Below are 16,373 nucleotides of genomic sequence, written 5' to 3'. Positions count from 1 at the left end.
CCCCTAGTGGGACTAAAAAAATAAGTAATAAATGTGAAATAAAAATTATTAATAAAAATGACAGTAAAAAAAATAATAAACCATTTTATTTCCATAAAAAGTAGTTTTATTTAGTAAAAGTATAAAAAATAAATAAAAGTACACATATATGGTATCGACCGTAATGACCCAAAAAATACAGTCCTCATACAGCTATATCGATGGAAAAAGAAAAAAGTTATAGCTCTTTGAATGCGACTATAGAAAAACGAAAAAAAATAAATAGCCTGGTCGTTAGGGCCTAAAACAGGCTGGTCAATAAGGGGTTAAAAGAAATGTTTGATACTATTGCTTTAAATGTAGGACATTGATCACACTATGAATGATGTTGCCATATAATTTAAATGAGTTTCCTTCAATAAAATGTGGAACTAAGAGAAGTCCTACAAGGGTAACACAATGGTTTTTGGATGATCATTTATTGACCATAGTTCTGTGTACAAAGGCCTTATGGTGGTAAATCACTTCTGTACACAAATGAGGGTAAAGGTGATGGGAATGTTGTATTCATTAGGCCAAACGATGCAAATCACCTTACGCATTGGCATTTTATTAGTTCAGGGTTAGATACGAGTAGATGCTTTTCTTTACATAGCGGAAAATGAACTAGAAATGCACATTTCAATGAAAAGCGATTATTTCCATGGAAATGTGATGCCTCCTTACCAAGTGACACAGACTCTTCTTGCTGTTGCTGTCATGGGGGTGGGTTACCATGGAAACCACAGAACGTTGAAATGATCAATTTAAACCACATTGTTAAAATCCTGAAGGTGCTCAGTAAATAATCAAAGTTTAGGTATAGACTTTACTTTTAGAAATAGTGTATAAGTGGGGAATTACAGCAAATTCTTAATATCATCTTAAACTTACTGTAGATGTCAGGAATTTAGATGTGTGTCCAAATGTTTCAGGCAATGTAAGGGCTATTGTGACCACGGAGAGTGATGGATTGCTGCGTCTGATGACATGGCCTCCCCAACCACCCAACCTAAACCCAATTGAGATGGTTTGAGATGATTTGGACAGAAGTAAAATCATTCCAGGTGACTACCTCATAAATCTGACTGAGGGAATGCCATGAGTGTGAGAGCTGTCATCAAAGCAAATGGGGGCAACTATGAAGAATCTAAAATATAAAACAGATTCTTTTTTTGTTTACTACTTATTTTCATATGTGTTCCTTCATAGTTATCATGTCTTCAATATAAATCTACAACGTAAAAAAGAAAAAAACTTGGAATGATATTTTTTTACTGGTGCTGTATATATACTGTATATACCTCATGAAGCAGAATTCAAGCTATTGCAGCGGGTTGCGCTTACACACGGCCTGTCAGATTGTGTAACCTCCTTTGTATAGAAGTAGCAGAGTGCGCCTGTGTTCTGGTAACATCCTGGCATGCCTCAGGTTTGTATATCTAGTTCTGAGTGACTGGCTTATGCTGGAGCACAAATCATCATGTGTATTACAGGCGCACATTCAATGATGCCTGCCCAGTAGGGGAATCTGTAGCAGCTTAGCTGAGCAGACAGACAAAGTGGATCTGGAGAATAATATAGTTATATTTTACATAGAGCCTCTGAAGTAATAGCGAGCCCAGTATACCCTGCCTACTCATATATGCACAAGAGTTGAACACAATATTAAATATCCTGCCCCTTAATTTATGTACACAGTAAGACATGTATACAGTAAGAGATTACATGCACACCGGATACCTGCAATTCATACACTATACATATATTACATATATATTACATTATATAACATATATTACATTATATATAAAAAGCACACATTACAGTGTACGCTGCCTCTTCTCATATGAATATAGTAATACATCATAAGCACACATTACAGTATACGCTGCCTCTTCTCATATGAATATAGTAATACATCATAAGCACACATTACAGTATACGCTGCCTCTTCCCATATGAATATAGTAATACATCATAAGCACACATTACAGTATACACTGCCTCTTCTCATATGAATATAGTAATACATCATAAGCACACATTACAGTATACGCTGCCTCTTCTCATATAATTATAGTAATACATCATAAGCACACATTACAGTATACGCTGCCTCTTCTCATATAATTATAGTAATACATCATAAGCACACATTACAGTATACGCTGCCTCTTCTCATATGAATATAGTAATACATCATAAGCACACATTACAGTATACGCTGCCTCTTCGCATATGAATATAGTAATACATCATAAGCACACATTACAGTATACGCTGCCTCTTCGCATATGAATATAGTAATACATCATAAGCACACATTACAGTATACGCTGCCTCTTCTCATATGAATATAGTAATACATCATAAGCACACATTACAGTATACTCTGCCTCTTCTCAAATGAATATAGTAATACATCATAAACACACATTACAGTATACGCTGCCTCTTCTCATATGAATATAGTAATACATCATAAGCACACATTACAGTATACGCTGCCTCTTGTCATATGAATATAGTAATACATCATAAGCACACATTACAGTATACGCTGCCTCTTCTCATATGAATATAGTAATACATCATAAGCACACATTACAGTATACGCTGCCTCTTCTCATATAATTATAGTAATACATCATAAGCACACATTACAGTATACACTGCCTCTTCTCATATGAATATAGTAATACATCATAAGCACACATTACAGTATACACTGCCTCTTCTCATATGAATATAGTAATACATCATAAACACACATTACAGTATACGCTGCCTCTTCTCATATGAATATAGTAATACATCATAAACACACATTACAGTATACGCTGCCTCTTCTCATATGAATATAGTAATACATCATAAGCACACATTACAGTATACGCTGCCTCTTCTCATATGAATACAGTAATACATCATAAGCACACATTACAGTATACGCTGCCTCTTCTCATATGAATACAGTAATACATCATAAGCACACATTACAGTATACGCTGCCTCTTCTCATGAATATAGTAATACATCATAAGCACACATTACAGTATACGCTGCCTCTTCTCATATGCATATAGTAAGACATCATAAGCACACATTACAGTATACGCTGCCTCTTCTCATATGAATATAGTAACACATCATAAGCACACATTACAGTATACGCTGCCTCTTCTCATATGAATATAGTAATACATCATAAACACACATTACAGTATACACTGCCTCTTCTCATATGAATATAGTAATACATCATAAGAACACATTACAGTATACGCTGCCTCTTCTCATATAAATATAGTAATACATCATAAACACACATTACAGTATACGCTGCCTCTTCTCATATAATTATAGTAATACATCATAAGCACACATTACAGTATACGCTGCCTCTTCTCATATGAATATAGTAATACATCATAAGCACACATTACAGTATACGCTGCCTCTTCTCATATAAATATAGTAATACATCATAAACACACATTACAGTATACACTGCCTCTTCTCATATGAATATAGTAATACATCATAAGCACACATTACAGTATACGCTGCCTCTTCTCATATGAATACAGTAATACATCATAAGCACACATTACAGTATACACTGCCTCTTCTCATATGAATAGAGTAATACATCATAAGCACACATTACAGTATACACTGCCTCTTCTCATATAAATATAGTAATACATCATAAGCACACATTACAGTACACACTGCCTCTTCTCATATGAATATAGTAATACATCATAAGCACACATTACAGTATACGCTGCCTCTTCTCATAAGAATATAGTAATACATCATAAGCACACATTACAGTATACGCTGCCTCTTCTCATAAATATAGTAATACATCAGAAGCACACATTACAGTACACACTGCCTCTTCTCATATGAATATAGTAATACATCATAAGCACACATTACAGTACACACTGCCTCTTCTCATATGAATATAGTAATACATCATAAACACACATTACAGTATACGCTGCCTCTTCTCATAAGAATATAGTAATACATCATAAGCACACATTACAGTATACGCTGCCTCTTCCCATATGAATATAGTAACACATCATAAGCACACATTACAGTGTACGCTGCCTCTTCCCATATGAATATAGTAATACATCATAAGCACACATTACAGTGTACGCTGCCTCTTCCCATATGATTATAGTAATACATCATAAGCACACATTACAGTATACGCTGCCTCTTCCCATATGAATATAGTAATACATCATAAGCACACATTACAGTATACGCTGCCTCTTCTCATATGAATATAGTAATACATCATAAGCACACATTTCAGTATACGCTGCCTCTTCTCATATAAATATAGTAATACATCATAAGCACACATTACAGTATACGCTGCCTCTTCTCATATAAATATAGTAATACATCATAAGCACACATTACAGTGTACGCTGCCTCTTCTCATATAAATATAGTAATACATCATAAACACACATTACAGTGTACGCTGCCTCTTCCCATATAAATATAGTAATACATCATAAGCACACATTACAGTGTACGCTGCCTCTTCTCATAAGAATATAGTAATACATCATAAGCACACATTACAGTGTACGCTGCCTCTTCTCATATGAATACAGTAATACATCATAAGCACACATTACAGTATACGCTGCCTCTTCCCATATGAATATAGTAATACATCATAAGCACACATTACAGTATACGCTGCCTCTTCCCATATGAATATAGTAATACATCATAAGCACACATTACAGTATACGCTGCCTCTTCTCATATAAATATAGTAATAAATCATAAATGCACATTACAGTATACACTGCCTCTTCCCATATGAATATAGTAATACATCATAAGCACACATTACAGTATACACTGCCTCTTCTCATATGAATATAGTAATACATCATAAGCACACATTACAGTATACACTGCCTCTTCTCATATGAATATAGTAATACATCATAAGCACACATTACAGTATACGCTGCCTCTTCTCATATAATTATAGTAATACATCATAAACACACATTACAGTGTACGCTGCCTCTTCTCATATGAATACAGTAATACATCATAAGCACACATTACAGTATACGCTGCCTCTTCTCATATGAATACAGTAATACATCATAAGCACACATTACAGTATACGCTGCCTCTTCTCATATGAATATAGTAATACATCATAAGCACACATTACAGTGTACGCTGCCTCTTCTCATATGAATATAGTAATACATCATAAGCACACATTACAGTATACGCTGCCTCTTCTCATATGCATATAGTAAGACATCATAAGCACACATTACAGTATACGCTGCCTCTTCTCATATGAATATAGTAACACATCATAAGCACACATTACAGTATACGCTGCCTCTTCTCATATGAATATAGTAATACATCATAAACACACATTACAGTATACGCTGCCTCTTCTCATATGAATATAGTAATACATCATAAACACACATTACAGTATACACTGCCTCTTCTCATATGAATATAGTAATACATCATAAGCACACATTACAGTATACGCTGCCTCTTCTCATATGAATATAGTAATACATCATAAGCACACATTACAGTGTACGCTGCCTCTTCTCATATGAATATAGTAATACATCATAAGCACACATTACAGTATACGCTGCCTCTTCCCATATGAATATAGTAATACATCATAAGCACACATTACAGTATACGCTGCCTCTTCCCATATGAATATAGTAATACATCATAAGCACACATTACAGTATACGCTGCCTCTTCTCATATAAATATAGTAATAAATCATAAATGCACATTTCAGAATACACTGCCTCTTCTCATATGAATATAGTAATACATCATAAGCACACATTACAGTATACACTGCCTCTTCTCATATGAATATAGTAATACATCATAAGCACACATTACAGTATACGCTGCCTCTTCTCATATAATTATAGTAATACATCATAAACACACATTACAGTGTACGCTGCCTCTTCTCATATGAATACAGTAATACATCATAAGCACACATTACAGTATACGCTGCCTCTTCTCATATGAATACAGTAATACATCATAAGCACACATTACAGTATACGCTGCCTCTTCTCATATGAATATAGTAATACATCATAAGCACACATTACAGTGTACGCTGCCTCTTCTCATATGAATATAGTAATACATCATAAGCACACATTACAGTATACGCTGCCTCTTCTCATATAATTATAGTAATACATCATAAGCACACATTACAGTATACGCTGCCTCTTCTCATATGAATATAGTAATACATCATAAGCACACATTACAGTATACGCTGCCTCTTCTCATATAAATATAGTAATACATCATAAACACACATTACAGTATACACTGCCTCTTCTCATATGAATATAGTAATACATCATAAGCACACATTACAGTATACGCTGCCTCTTCTCATATGAATACAGTAATACATCATAAGCACACATTACAGTATACACTGCCTCTTCTCATATGAATAGAGTAATACATCATAAGCACACATTACAGTATACACTGCCTCTTCTCATATAAATATAGTAATACATCATAAGCACACATTACAGTACACACTGCCTCTTCTCATATGAATATAGTAATACATCATAAGCACACATTACAGTATACGCTGCCTCTTCTCATAAGAATATAGTAATACATCATAAGCACACATTACAGTATACGCTGCCTCTTCTCATAAATATAGTAATACATCAGAAGCACACATTACAGTACACACTGCCTCTTCTCATATGAATATAGTAATACATAAGCACACATTACAGTACACACTGCCTCTTCTCATATGAATATAGTAATACATCATAAACACACATTACAGTATACGCTGCCTCTTCTCATAAGAATATAGTAATACATCATAAGCACACATTACAGTATACGCTGCCTCTTCCCATATGAATATAGTAACACATCATAAGCACACATTACAGTATACGCTGCCTCTTCTCATATGAATATAGTAATACATCATAAGCACACATTACAGTATACGCTGCCTCTTCCCATATGAATATAGTAACACATCATAAGCACACATTACAGTATACGCTGCCTCTTCTCATATGAATATAGTAATACATCATAAGCACACATTACAGTGTACGCTGCCTCTTCCCATATGAATATAGTAATACATCATAAGCACACATTACAGTATACGCTGCCTCTTCCCATATGAATATAGTAATACATCATAAGCACACATTACAGTATACGCTGCCTCTTCTCATATGAATATAGTAATACATCATAAGCACACATTTCAGTATACGCTGCCTCTTCTCATATAAATATAGTAATACATCATAAGCACACATTACAGTATACGCTGCCTCTTCTCATATAAATATAGTAATACATCATAAGCACACATTACAGTGTACGCTGCCTCTTCTCATATAAATATAGTAATACATCATAAACACACATTACAGTGTACGCTGCCTCTTCCCATATAAATATAGTAATACATCATAAGCACACATTACAGTGTACGCTGCCTCTTCTCATATAAATATAGTAATACATCATAAGCACACATTACAGTGTACGCTGCCTCTTCACATATGAATATAGTAATACATCATAAGCACACATTACAGTGTACGCTGCCTCTTCTCATATAATTATAGTAATACATCATAAGCACACATTACAGTGTACGCTGCCTCTTCTCATATAAATATAGTAATACATCATAAACACACATTACAGTGTACGCTGCCTCTTCCCATATGAATATAGTAATACATCATAAGCACACATTACAGTATACGCTGCCTCTTCTCATATAAATATAGTAATACATCATAAACACACATTACAGTATACACTGCCTCTTCTCATATGAATATAGTAATACATCATAAGCACACATTACAGTATACGCTGCCTCTTCTCATATAAATATAGTAATACATCATAAACACACATTACAGTATACACTGCCTCTTCTCATATGAATATAGTAATACATCATAAGCACACATTACAGTATACGCTGCCTCTTCTCATATGAATACAGTAATACATCATAAGCACACATTACAGTATACACTGCCTCTTCTCATATGAATAGAGTAATACATCATAAGCACACATTACAGTATACACTGCCTCTTCTCATATAAATATAGTAATACATCATAAGCACACATTACAGTACACACTGCCTCTTCTCATATGAATATAGTAATACATCATAAGCACACATTACAGTATACGCTGCCTCTTCTCATAAGAATATAGTAATACATCATAAGCACACATTACAGTATACGCTGCCTCTTCTCATAAATATAGTAATACATCAGAAGCACACATTACAGTACACACTGCCTCTTCTCATATGAATATAGTAATACATAAGCACACATTACAGTACACACTGCCTCTTCTCATATGAATATAGTAATACATCATAAACACACATTACAGTATACGCTGCCTCTTCTCATAAGAATATAGTAATACATCATAAGCACACATTACAGTATACGCTGCCTCTTCCCATATGAATATAGTAACACATCATAAGCACACATTACAGTATACGCTGCCTCTTCTCATATGAATATAGTAATACATCATAAGCACACATTACAGTATACGCTGCCTCTTCCCATATGAATATAGTAACACATCATAAGCACACATTACAGTATACGCTGCCTCTTCTCATATGAATATAGTAATACATCATAAGCACACATTACAGTGTACGCTGCCTCTTCCCATATGAATATAGTAATACATCATAAGCACACATTACAGTATACGCTGCCTCTTCCCATATGAATATAGTAATACATCATAAGCACACATTACAGTATACGCTGCCTCTTCTCATATGAATATAGTAATACATCATAAGCACACATTTCAGTATACGCTGCCTCTTCTCATATAAATATAGTAATACATCATAAGCACACATTACAGTATACGCTGCCTCTTCTCATATAAATATAGTAATACATCATAAGCACACATTACAGTGTACGCTGCCTCTTCTCATATAAATATAGTAATACATCATAAACACACATTACAGTGTACGCTGCCTCTTCCCATATAAATATAGTAATACATCATAAGCACACATTACAGTGTACGCTGCCTCTTCTCATATAAATATAGTAATACATCATAAGCACACATTACAGTGTACGCTGCCTCTTCACATATGAATATAGTAATACATCATAAGCACACATTACAGTGTACGCTGCCTCTTCTCATATAATTATAGTAATACATCATAAGCACACATTACAGTGTACGCTGCCTCTTCTCATATAAATATAGTAATACATCATAAACACACATTACAGTGTACGCTGCCTCTTCCCATATGAATATAGTAATACATCATAAGCACACATTACAGTATACGCTGCCTCTTCTCATATGAATATAGTAATACATCATAAGCACACATTACAGTATACGCTGCCTCTTCTCATATGAATATAGTAATACATCATAAGCACACATTACAGTATACGCTGCCTCTTCTCATATGAATATAGTAATACATCATAAGCACACATTACAGTATACGCTGCCTCTTCTCATATAATTATAGTAATACATCATAAGCATACATTACAGTATACGCTGCCTCTTCCCATATGAATATAGTAATACATCATAAGCACACATTACAGTGTACGCTGAACTTCCCATATGAATATAGTAATACATCATAAGCACACATTACAGTATACGCTGCCTCTTCCCATATGAATATAGTAATACATCATAAGCACACATTACAGTATACGCTGCCTCTTCTCATAAGAATATAGTAATACATCATAAGCACACATTACAGTGTACGCTGCCTCTTCCCATATGAATATAGTAATACATCATAAGCACACATTACAGTATACGCTGCCTCTTCTCATATGAATATAGTAATACATCATAAGCACACATTACAGTATACGCTGCCTCTTCTCATATGAATATAGTAATACATCATAAGCACACATTACAGTATACGCTGCCTCTTCCCATATGAATATAGTAATACATCATAAGCACACATTACAGTATACGCTGCCTCTTCCCATATGAATATAGTAATACATCATAAGCACACATTACAGTATACGCTGCCTCTTCTCATATAAATATAGTAATAAATCATAAATGCACATTTCAGAATACACTGCCTCTTCTCATATGAATATAGTAATACATCATAAGCACACATTACAGTATACACTGCCTCTTCTCATATGAATATAGTAACACATCATAAGCACACATTACAGTATACACTGCCTCTTCTCATATGAATATAGTAATACATCATAAGCACACATTACAGTATACGCTGCCTCTTCTCATATAATTATAGTAATACATCATAAACACACATTACAGTGTACGCTGCCTCTTCTCATATGAATACAGTAATACATCATAAACACACATTACAGTGTACGCTGCCTCTTCCCATATAAATATAGTAATACATCATAAGCACACATTACAGTGTACGCTGCCTCTTCTCATATAAATATAGTAATACATCATAAACACACATTACAGTGTACGCTGCCTCTTCCCATATAAATATAGTAATACATCATAAGCACACATTACAGTATATGCTGCCTCTTCTCATATAATTATAGTAATACATCATAAGCACACATTACAGTGTACGCTGCCTCTTCTCATATAAATATAGTAATACATCATAAACACACATTACAGTGTACGCTGCCTCTTCCCATATGAATATAGTAATACATCATAAGCACACATTACAGTATACGCTGCCTCTTCTCATATGAATATAGTAATACATCATAAGCACACATTACAGTATACGCTGCCTCTTCTCATATGAATATAGTAATACATCATAAGCACACATTACAGTATACGCTGCCTCTTCTCATATGAATATAGTAATACATCATAAGCACACATTACAGTATACGCTGCCTCTTCTCATATAATTATAGTAATACATCATAAGCACACATTACAGTGTACGCTGCCTCTTCTCATATAATTATAGTAATACATCATAAGCACACATTACAGTATACGCTGCCTCTTCCCATATGAATATAGTAATACATCATAAGCACACATTACAGTGTACGCTGAACTTCCCATATGAATATAGTAATACATCATAAGCACACATTACAGTATACGCTGCCTCTTCACATATGAATATAGTAATACATCATAAGCACACATTACAGTATACGCTGCCTCTTCTCATAAGAATATAGTAATACATCATAAGCACACATTACAGTGTACGCTGCCTCTTCCCATATGAATATAGTAATACATCATAAGCACACATTACAGTATACGCTGCCTCTTCCCATATGAATATAGTAATACATCATAAGCACACATTACAGTATACGCTGCCTCTTCTCATATGAATATAGTAATACATCATAAGCACACATTACAGTATACACTGCCTCTTCTCATATGAATATAGTAATACATCATAAACACACATTACAGTATACACTGCCTCTTCTCATATGAATATAGTAATACATCATAAGCACACATTACAGTATACGCTGCCTCTTCTCATATAATTATAGTAATACATCATAAACACACATTACAGTGTACGCTGCCTCTTCTCATATGAATACAGTAATACATCATAAGCACACAGCACAGTATACACTGCCTCTTCTCATATGAATATAGTAATACATCATAAGCACACATTACAGTATACGCTGCCTCTTCTCATATAATTATAGTAATACATCATAAACACACATTACAGTGTACGCTGCCTCTTCTCATATGAATACAGTAATACATCATAAGCACACAGCACAGTATACACTGCCTCTTCTCATATGAATATAGTAACACATCATAAGCACACATTACAGTATACGCTGCCTCTTCTCATATGAATATAGTAATACATCATAAGCACACATTACAGTATACGCTGCCTCTTCTCATATGAATATAGTAATACATCATAAGCACACATTACAGTATACGCTGCCTCTTCTCATATGAATATAGTAATACATCATAAGCACACATTACAGTATACACTGCCTCTTCTCATATGAATATAGTAACACATCATAAGCACACATTACAGTATACGCTGCCTCTTCCCATATGAATATAGTAATACATCATAAGCACACATTACAGTATACGCTGCCTCTTCTCATATAAATATAGTAATAAATCATAAATGCACATTTCAGAATACACTGCCTCTTCCCATAAATGCAGCAGTACATCAAATCCACACAGCAGTACATATTCATACCTGCAGATAACAGTATACAATTCCACTGTGTACAATAATATGTATGCACACCACACAGATACACTGTAGTAAATGATATGCACGCAGCTCAGTATACAATACAACTTCACACATGTAAATAGTGATACATCATATGCACACAGCACTGTATACACTGCCACATAGTAATACATGATCTGAGAACAGAGTGAGATTTTGTATGCACACATCATTGGGCATCCTGCCCCGTCATGTATGTACGGGGTAACATAGCTGCCCCATCATGTATGTACAGAGTAACATAGCTGCCCCATCATGTATGTACAGAGTAACATAGCTGTTCCATCATGTATGTACAGGGTAACATAGCTGCCCCATTATGTATGTACAGGGTAACATAGCTGCCCCATCATGTATGTACAGAGTAACATAGCTGCCTCATCATGTATGTACAGAGTAACATAGCTGCCCCATCATGTATGTACAGAGTAACATAGCTGCCCCATCATGTATGTACAGGGTAACATAGCTGCCCCATCATGTATGTACAGAGTAACATAGCTGCCACATCATGTATGTACAGAGTAACATAGCTGCCCCATCATGTATGTACAGGGTAACATAGCTGCCCCATCATGTATGTACAGGGTAACATAGCTGCCCCATCATGTATGTACAGAGTAACATAGCTGCCCCGTCATGTATGTACAGAGCAACATAGCTGTCCCATCATGTATGTACAGGGTAACATAGCTGCCCCATCATGTATGTTGAGTAACATAGCTGCCACATCATGTATGTAGAGTAACATAGCTGCCCCATCATGTATGTACAGAGTAACATAGCTGCCCCATCATGTATGTAGAGTAACATAGCTGCCCCATCATGTATGTACAGAGTAACATAGCTGCCCCATCATGTATGTACAGAGTAACATAGCTGCCCCATCATGTATGTACAGAGTAACATAGCTGCCCCATCATGTATGTACAGAGTAACATAGCTGCCCCATCATGTATGTACAGAGTAACATAGCTGCCCCATCATGTATGTACAGAGAAACATAGCTGCCCCATCATGTATGTAGAGAGTAACATAGCTGCCCCATCATGTATGTAGAGTAACATAGCTGCCCCATCATGTATGTACAGAGTAACATAGCTGCCCCATCATGTATGTAGAGTAACATAGCTGCCCCATCATGTATGTACAGAGTAACATAGCTGCCCCATCATGTATGTACAGAGTAACATAGCTGCCCCATCATGTATGTACAGAGTAACATAGCTGCCCCATCATGTATGTACAGAGTAACATAGCTGCCCCATCATGTATGTACAGAGTAACATAGCTGCCCCATCATTTATGTACAGAGAAACATAGCTGCCCCATCATGTATGTAGAGAGTAACATAGCTGCCCCATCATGTATGTACAGAGTAACATAGCTGCTTATGTATGAGACAGCAACAAATGGCTGCAGTAGGTGGATCTGCTATGAATAGCCCCTCTGTACCCAATGTATCACATGGATGACTGCTCAGTCTCACCTTTATATTCACCTCATGCCAGTGCCCAGGCTCCTCTTCAGGCAGAATCCTCTGCTGGCATCTTGTACTGGACAGAACATGCTTCTTGTGGTGCTGCAGGATGGTATCTGAACAAGTAGAAATGCCCCTTGTAGATGTGGAGCTCCTGGTTAGATGTGATCAGCCTTGTGGTTCCCCATTCCTCTATTTCCCCCACCTCCTCTCTGCTGCATGGAGTAGTGAATGTCTCCCCTCCCTCCAGTGAGATTACAGTAATGACAGACCATGAGATCCCCTCCTAGTCTTTGTCTCCACAATGCAGGACGACCCAGTGCAGATCCCAATCAGGAGGATTATACGCAGCAGCAGCATCATCTCAGGAAGCTGTCAGCAGGATGCCAGGCTCATGAGTGTGCCAGGATAGGAGCACAAGGCTGGGCATCATATGATGGCATGCAGAGCAGTGCACTGTTATCTAGCTGTGCCTATGTTGCTACTACAAGATGCCTAGATGTGTTGTGGAGTGAAGCTATGAGCATGCAGGTGCCAGCCTTTCTCATCTATCTAGTAACTGCTTGGCACCATCCTCCTGAAGGGAGAGCTGCTGAGGTCATAGTAGGGGGAGAGAAGGGGCTGCTGCTTCAGCACAACCTCTACTGCTGCATCCATCCAAACCAGTAACAGCCTAATGGTTGACACTACCAAGTAATACCATGCTCAGGCAATACAAAGATGGGAAATACCTGAAATATAGGCAAGAGCTCCATGGTGTTGGAGAATAAGGCCGGGTTACCAGGTTGGACACATGCCATTTTGAAATAGTGTTGTTTAGTTTTGTTGAAAAGCCATTTATTTTCTTTTAGAGGCGCAGCAACATTCAAAGGAGAAAATATTCTATTTCATAAATCCATTATCTGGGGTTGGAAGGTACAGTATTGAGGCTGGTTTAACACCGGCGTAATAAGGGCACCACATGCACACATCTCCTGTGAAAGTAGCCTTAAGACTGTGGTCTAGTGAAGGTTTACTTCCATCACCTCAATGAAGAATAGTAAAGCCCTCATCTGGGGAATTGTTGGGCATGGGAATTAGCGCTAACCTTGCTATGAATGGCACAGTATGGTCCATACATATGGCATTGTGTCTTAAGAGCTGTAGGGTGAAATGCAAATATGTCCTCCCCATGTTGGTCAGTGGGACAGTCAACGTCTGGTATCTGATCATCAGTGGAACATTCAGAACTCAGTACCTGGTGTCCAGTCATTATCTGTTGCGGATAATTCCCATCAATGACACGGACCCTCTGGAGTCTAGTAAAGACACTGATCTGCTTCCCAGAAAACATTATTCATGCACATTACAAGTAGTAAATTATACACAGCTCAGTCTTTCTTCAAAATTAAAGGGGTATTAGCACAATTGACTTTCAGGACATGTCATCTAAATATGTCCCAGACTGTATTCAGGGGGGTTCTGGTATCTGGGACGTTAATGAATGGTTCCAGTCCCTTTTTCAGAGTAGAGGTAGTCATGCATGTAATTAACTCTCAAGTCATAGCACCACTGTCATTCTAGTGTCATGGCAGGCCTTGCTCCGTAGCAGGTGACATGAGATCTATGGACGTGTCATAAACGACTGGGCATAGTAAAGCCAATGGTCCTCGATAAAGCTATATAGGGAATTATCAGTTTATGTTTAAGCCATCAAAGGATGTAGAGCTGAACCATACACAGTAAGTCAATATATTGTGGCATTTTTGTAGGCACTTCATCTTGATCAGAAGAACCACCCTTACTTTTGCATGTTAATGTAAGGCTGGGTTCACACGACCATGTTATGTCCGTAATGTACGGAACGTAATTCGGCCGGAAGACCCGGACCGAACACAGTGCAGGGAGCCGGGCTCCTAGCATCATAGTGATGTACGATGCTAGGAGTCCCTGCCTCTCCGTGGAACTACTGTCCCGTACTGTAATCATGATTACAGTATGGGACAGTTGTCCTGCAGCGAGGCAGGGACTCCTAGCATCGTACATCACTATGATGCTAGGAGCCCGGCTCCCTGCACTGTGTTCGGTCCGGGTCTTCCGGCCGAATTACGTTCCATACATTACGGACGTAACATGGTCGTGTGAACCTAGCCTAAAGGATTTGCCAGACACAGCTTCTGTGTCGACGCCAGTGGGCAATCAGTCTGCACCTGCACCTATGTCTGTGATACTGACTCCATCTTCCACCACTCAGGATGGCAGGCTTAGGAGTGGGAGAGCCTATCACAGCCTGGCCAGACGGAGCTAGCTCCCGCCCACTGTCTATTTATACCTGCCTTTCCTGTTCTTCCTTTGACTGTGATTCTTCTATGCTTGTTTCCTGGCTTGCTGCTGCTGCTTTTACTACTCATCATCTGCTTGTTATTGACCTTGGCTTTCTGACCACTCTTC

At 36.9% G+C, this 16,373-nt stretch overlaps 1 protein-coding gene across 2 annotated transcripts in view; it reads right to left on the bottom strand.

Annotated features, from left to right (window-relative positions):
• Positions 1-14,485, bottom strand: part of KBTBD11 (kelch repeat and BTB domain containing 11) — a 58,491-nt gene extending 44,006 nt beyond the window's left edge. Inside the window, exon 1 of one of the 2 annotated variants that reach the window (XM_075861934.1) lies at positions 13,953-14,485. The gene's annotated coding sequence lies outside the window, so the exon portion shown is untranslated. The remainder of the gene's footprint in view (positions 1-13,952) is intronic. The other variant, XM_075861935.1, reaches the window with a different exon arrangement.
• Positions 14,486-16,373: the final 1,888 nt, after the last annotated feature.

This window comes from Rhinoderma darwinii, chromosome 4 (genome assembly GCF_050947455.1).
Source record: "Rhinoderma darwinii isolate aRhiDar2 chromosome 4, aRhiDar2.hap1, whole genome shotgun sequence".
Lineage (NCBI taxonomy): Eukaryota > Metazoa > Chordata > Amphibia > Anura > Rhinodermatidae > Rhinoderma > Rhinoderma darwinii.
The sequence above is the reverse complement of the archived record's forward strand: the minus strand, read 5'-3'. Positions and strand labels throughout refer to the sequence as shown.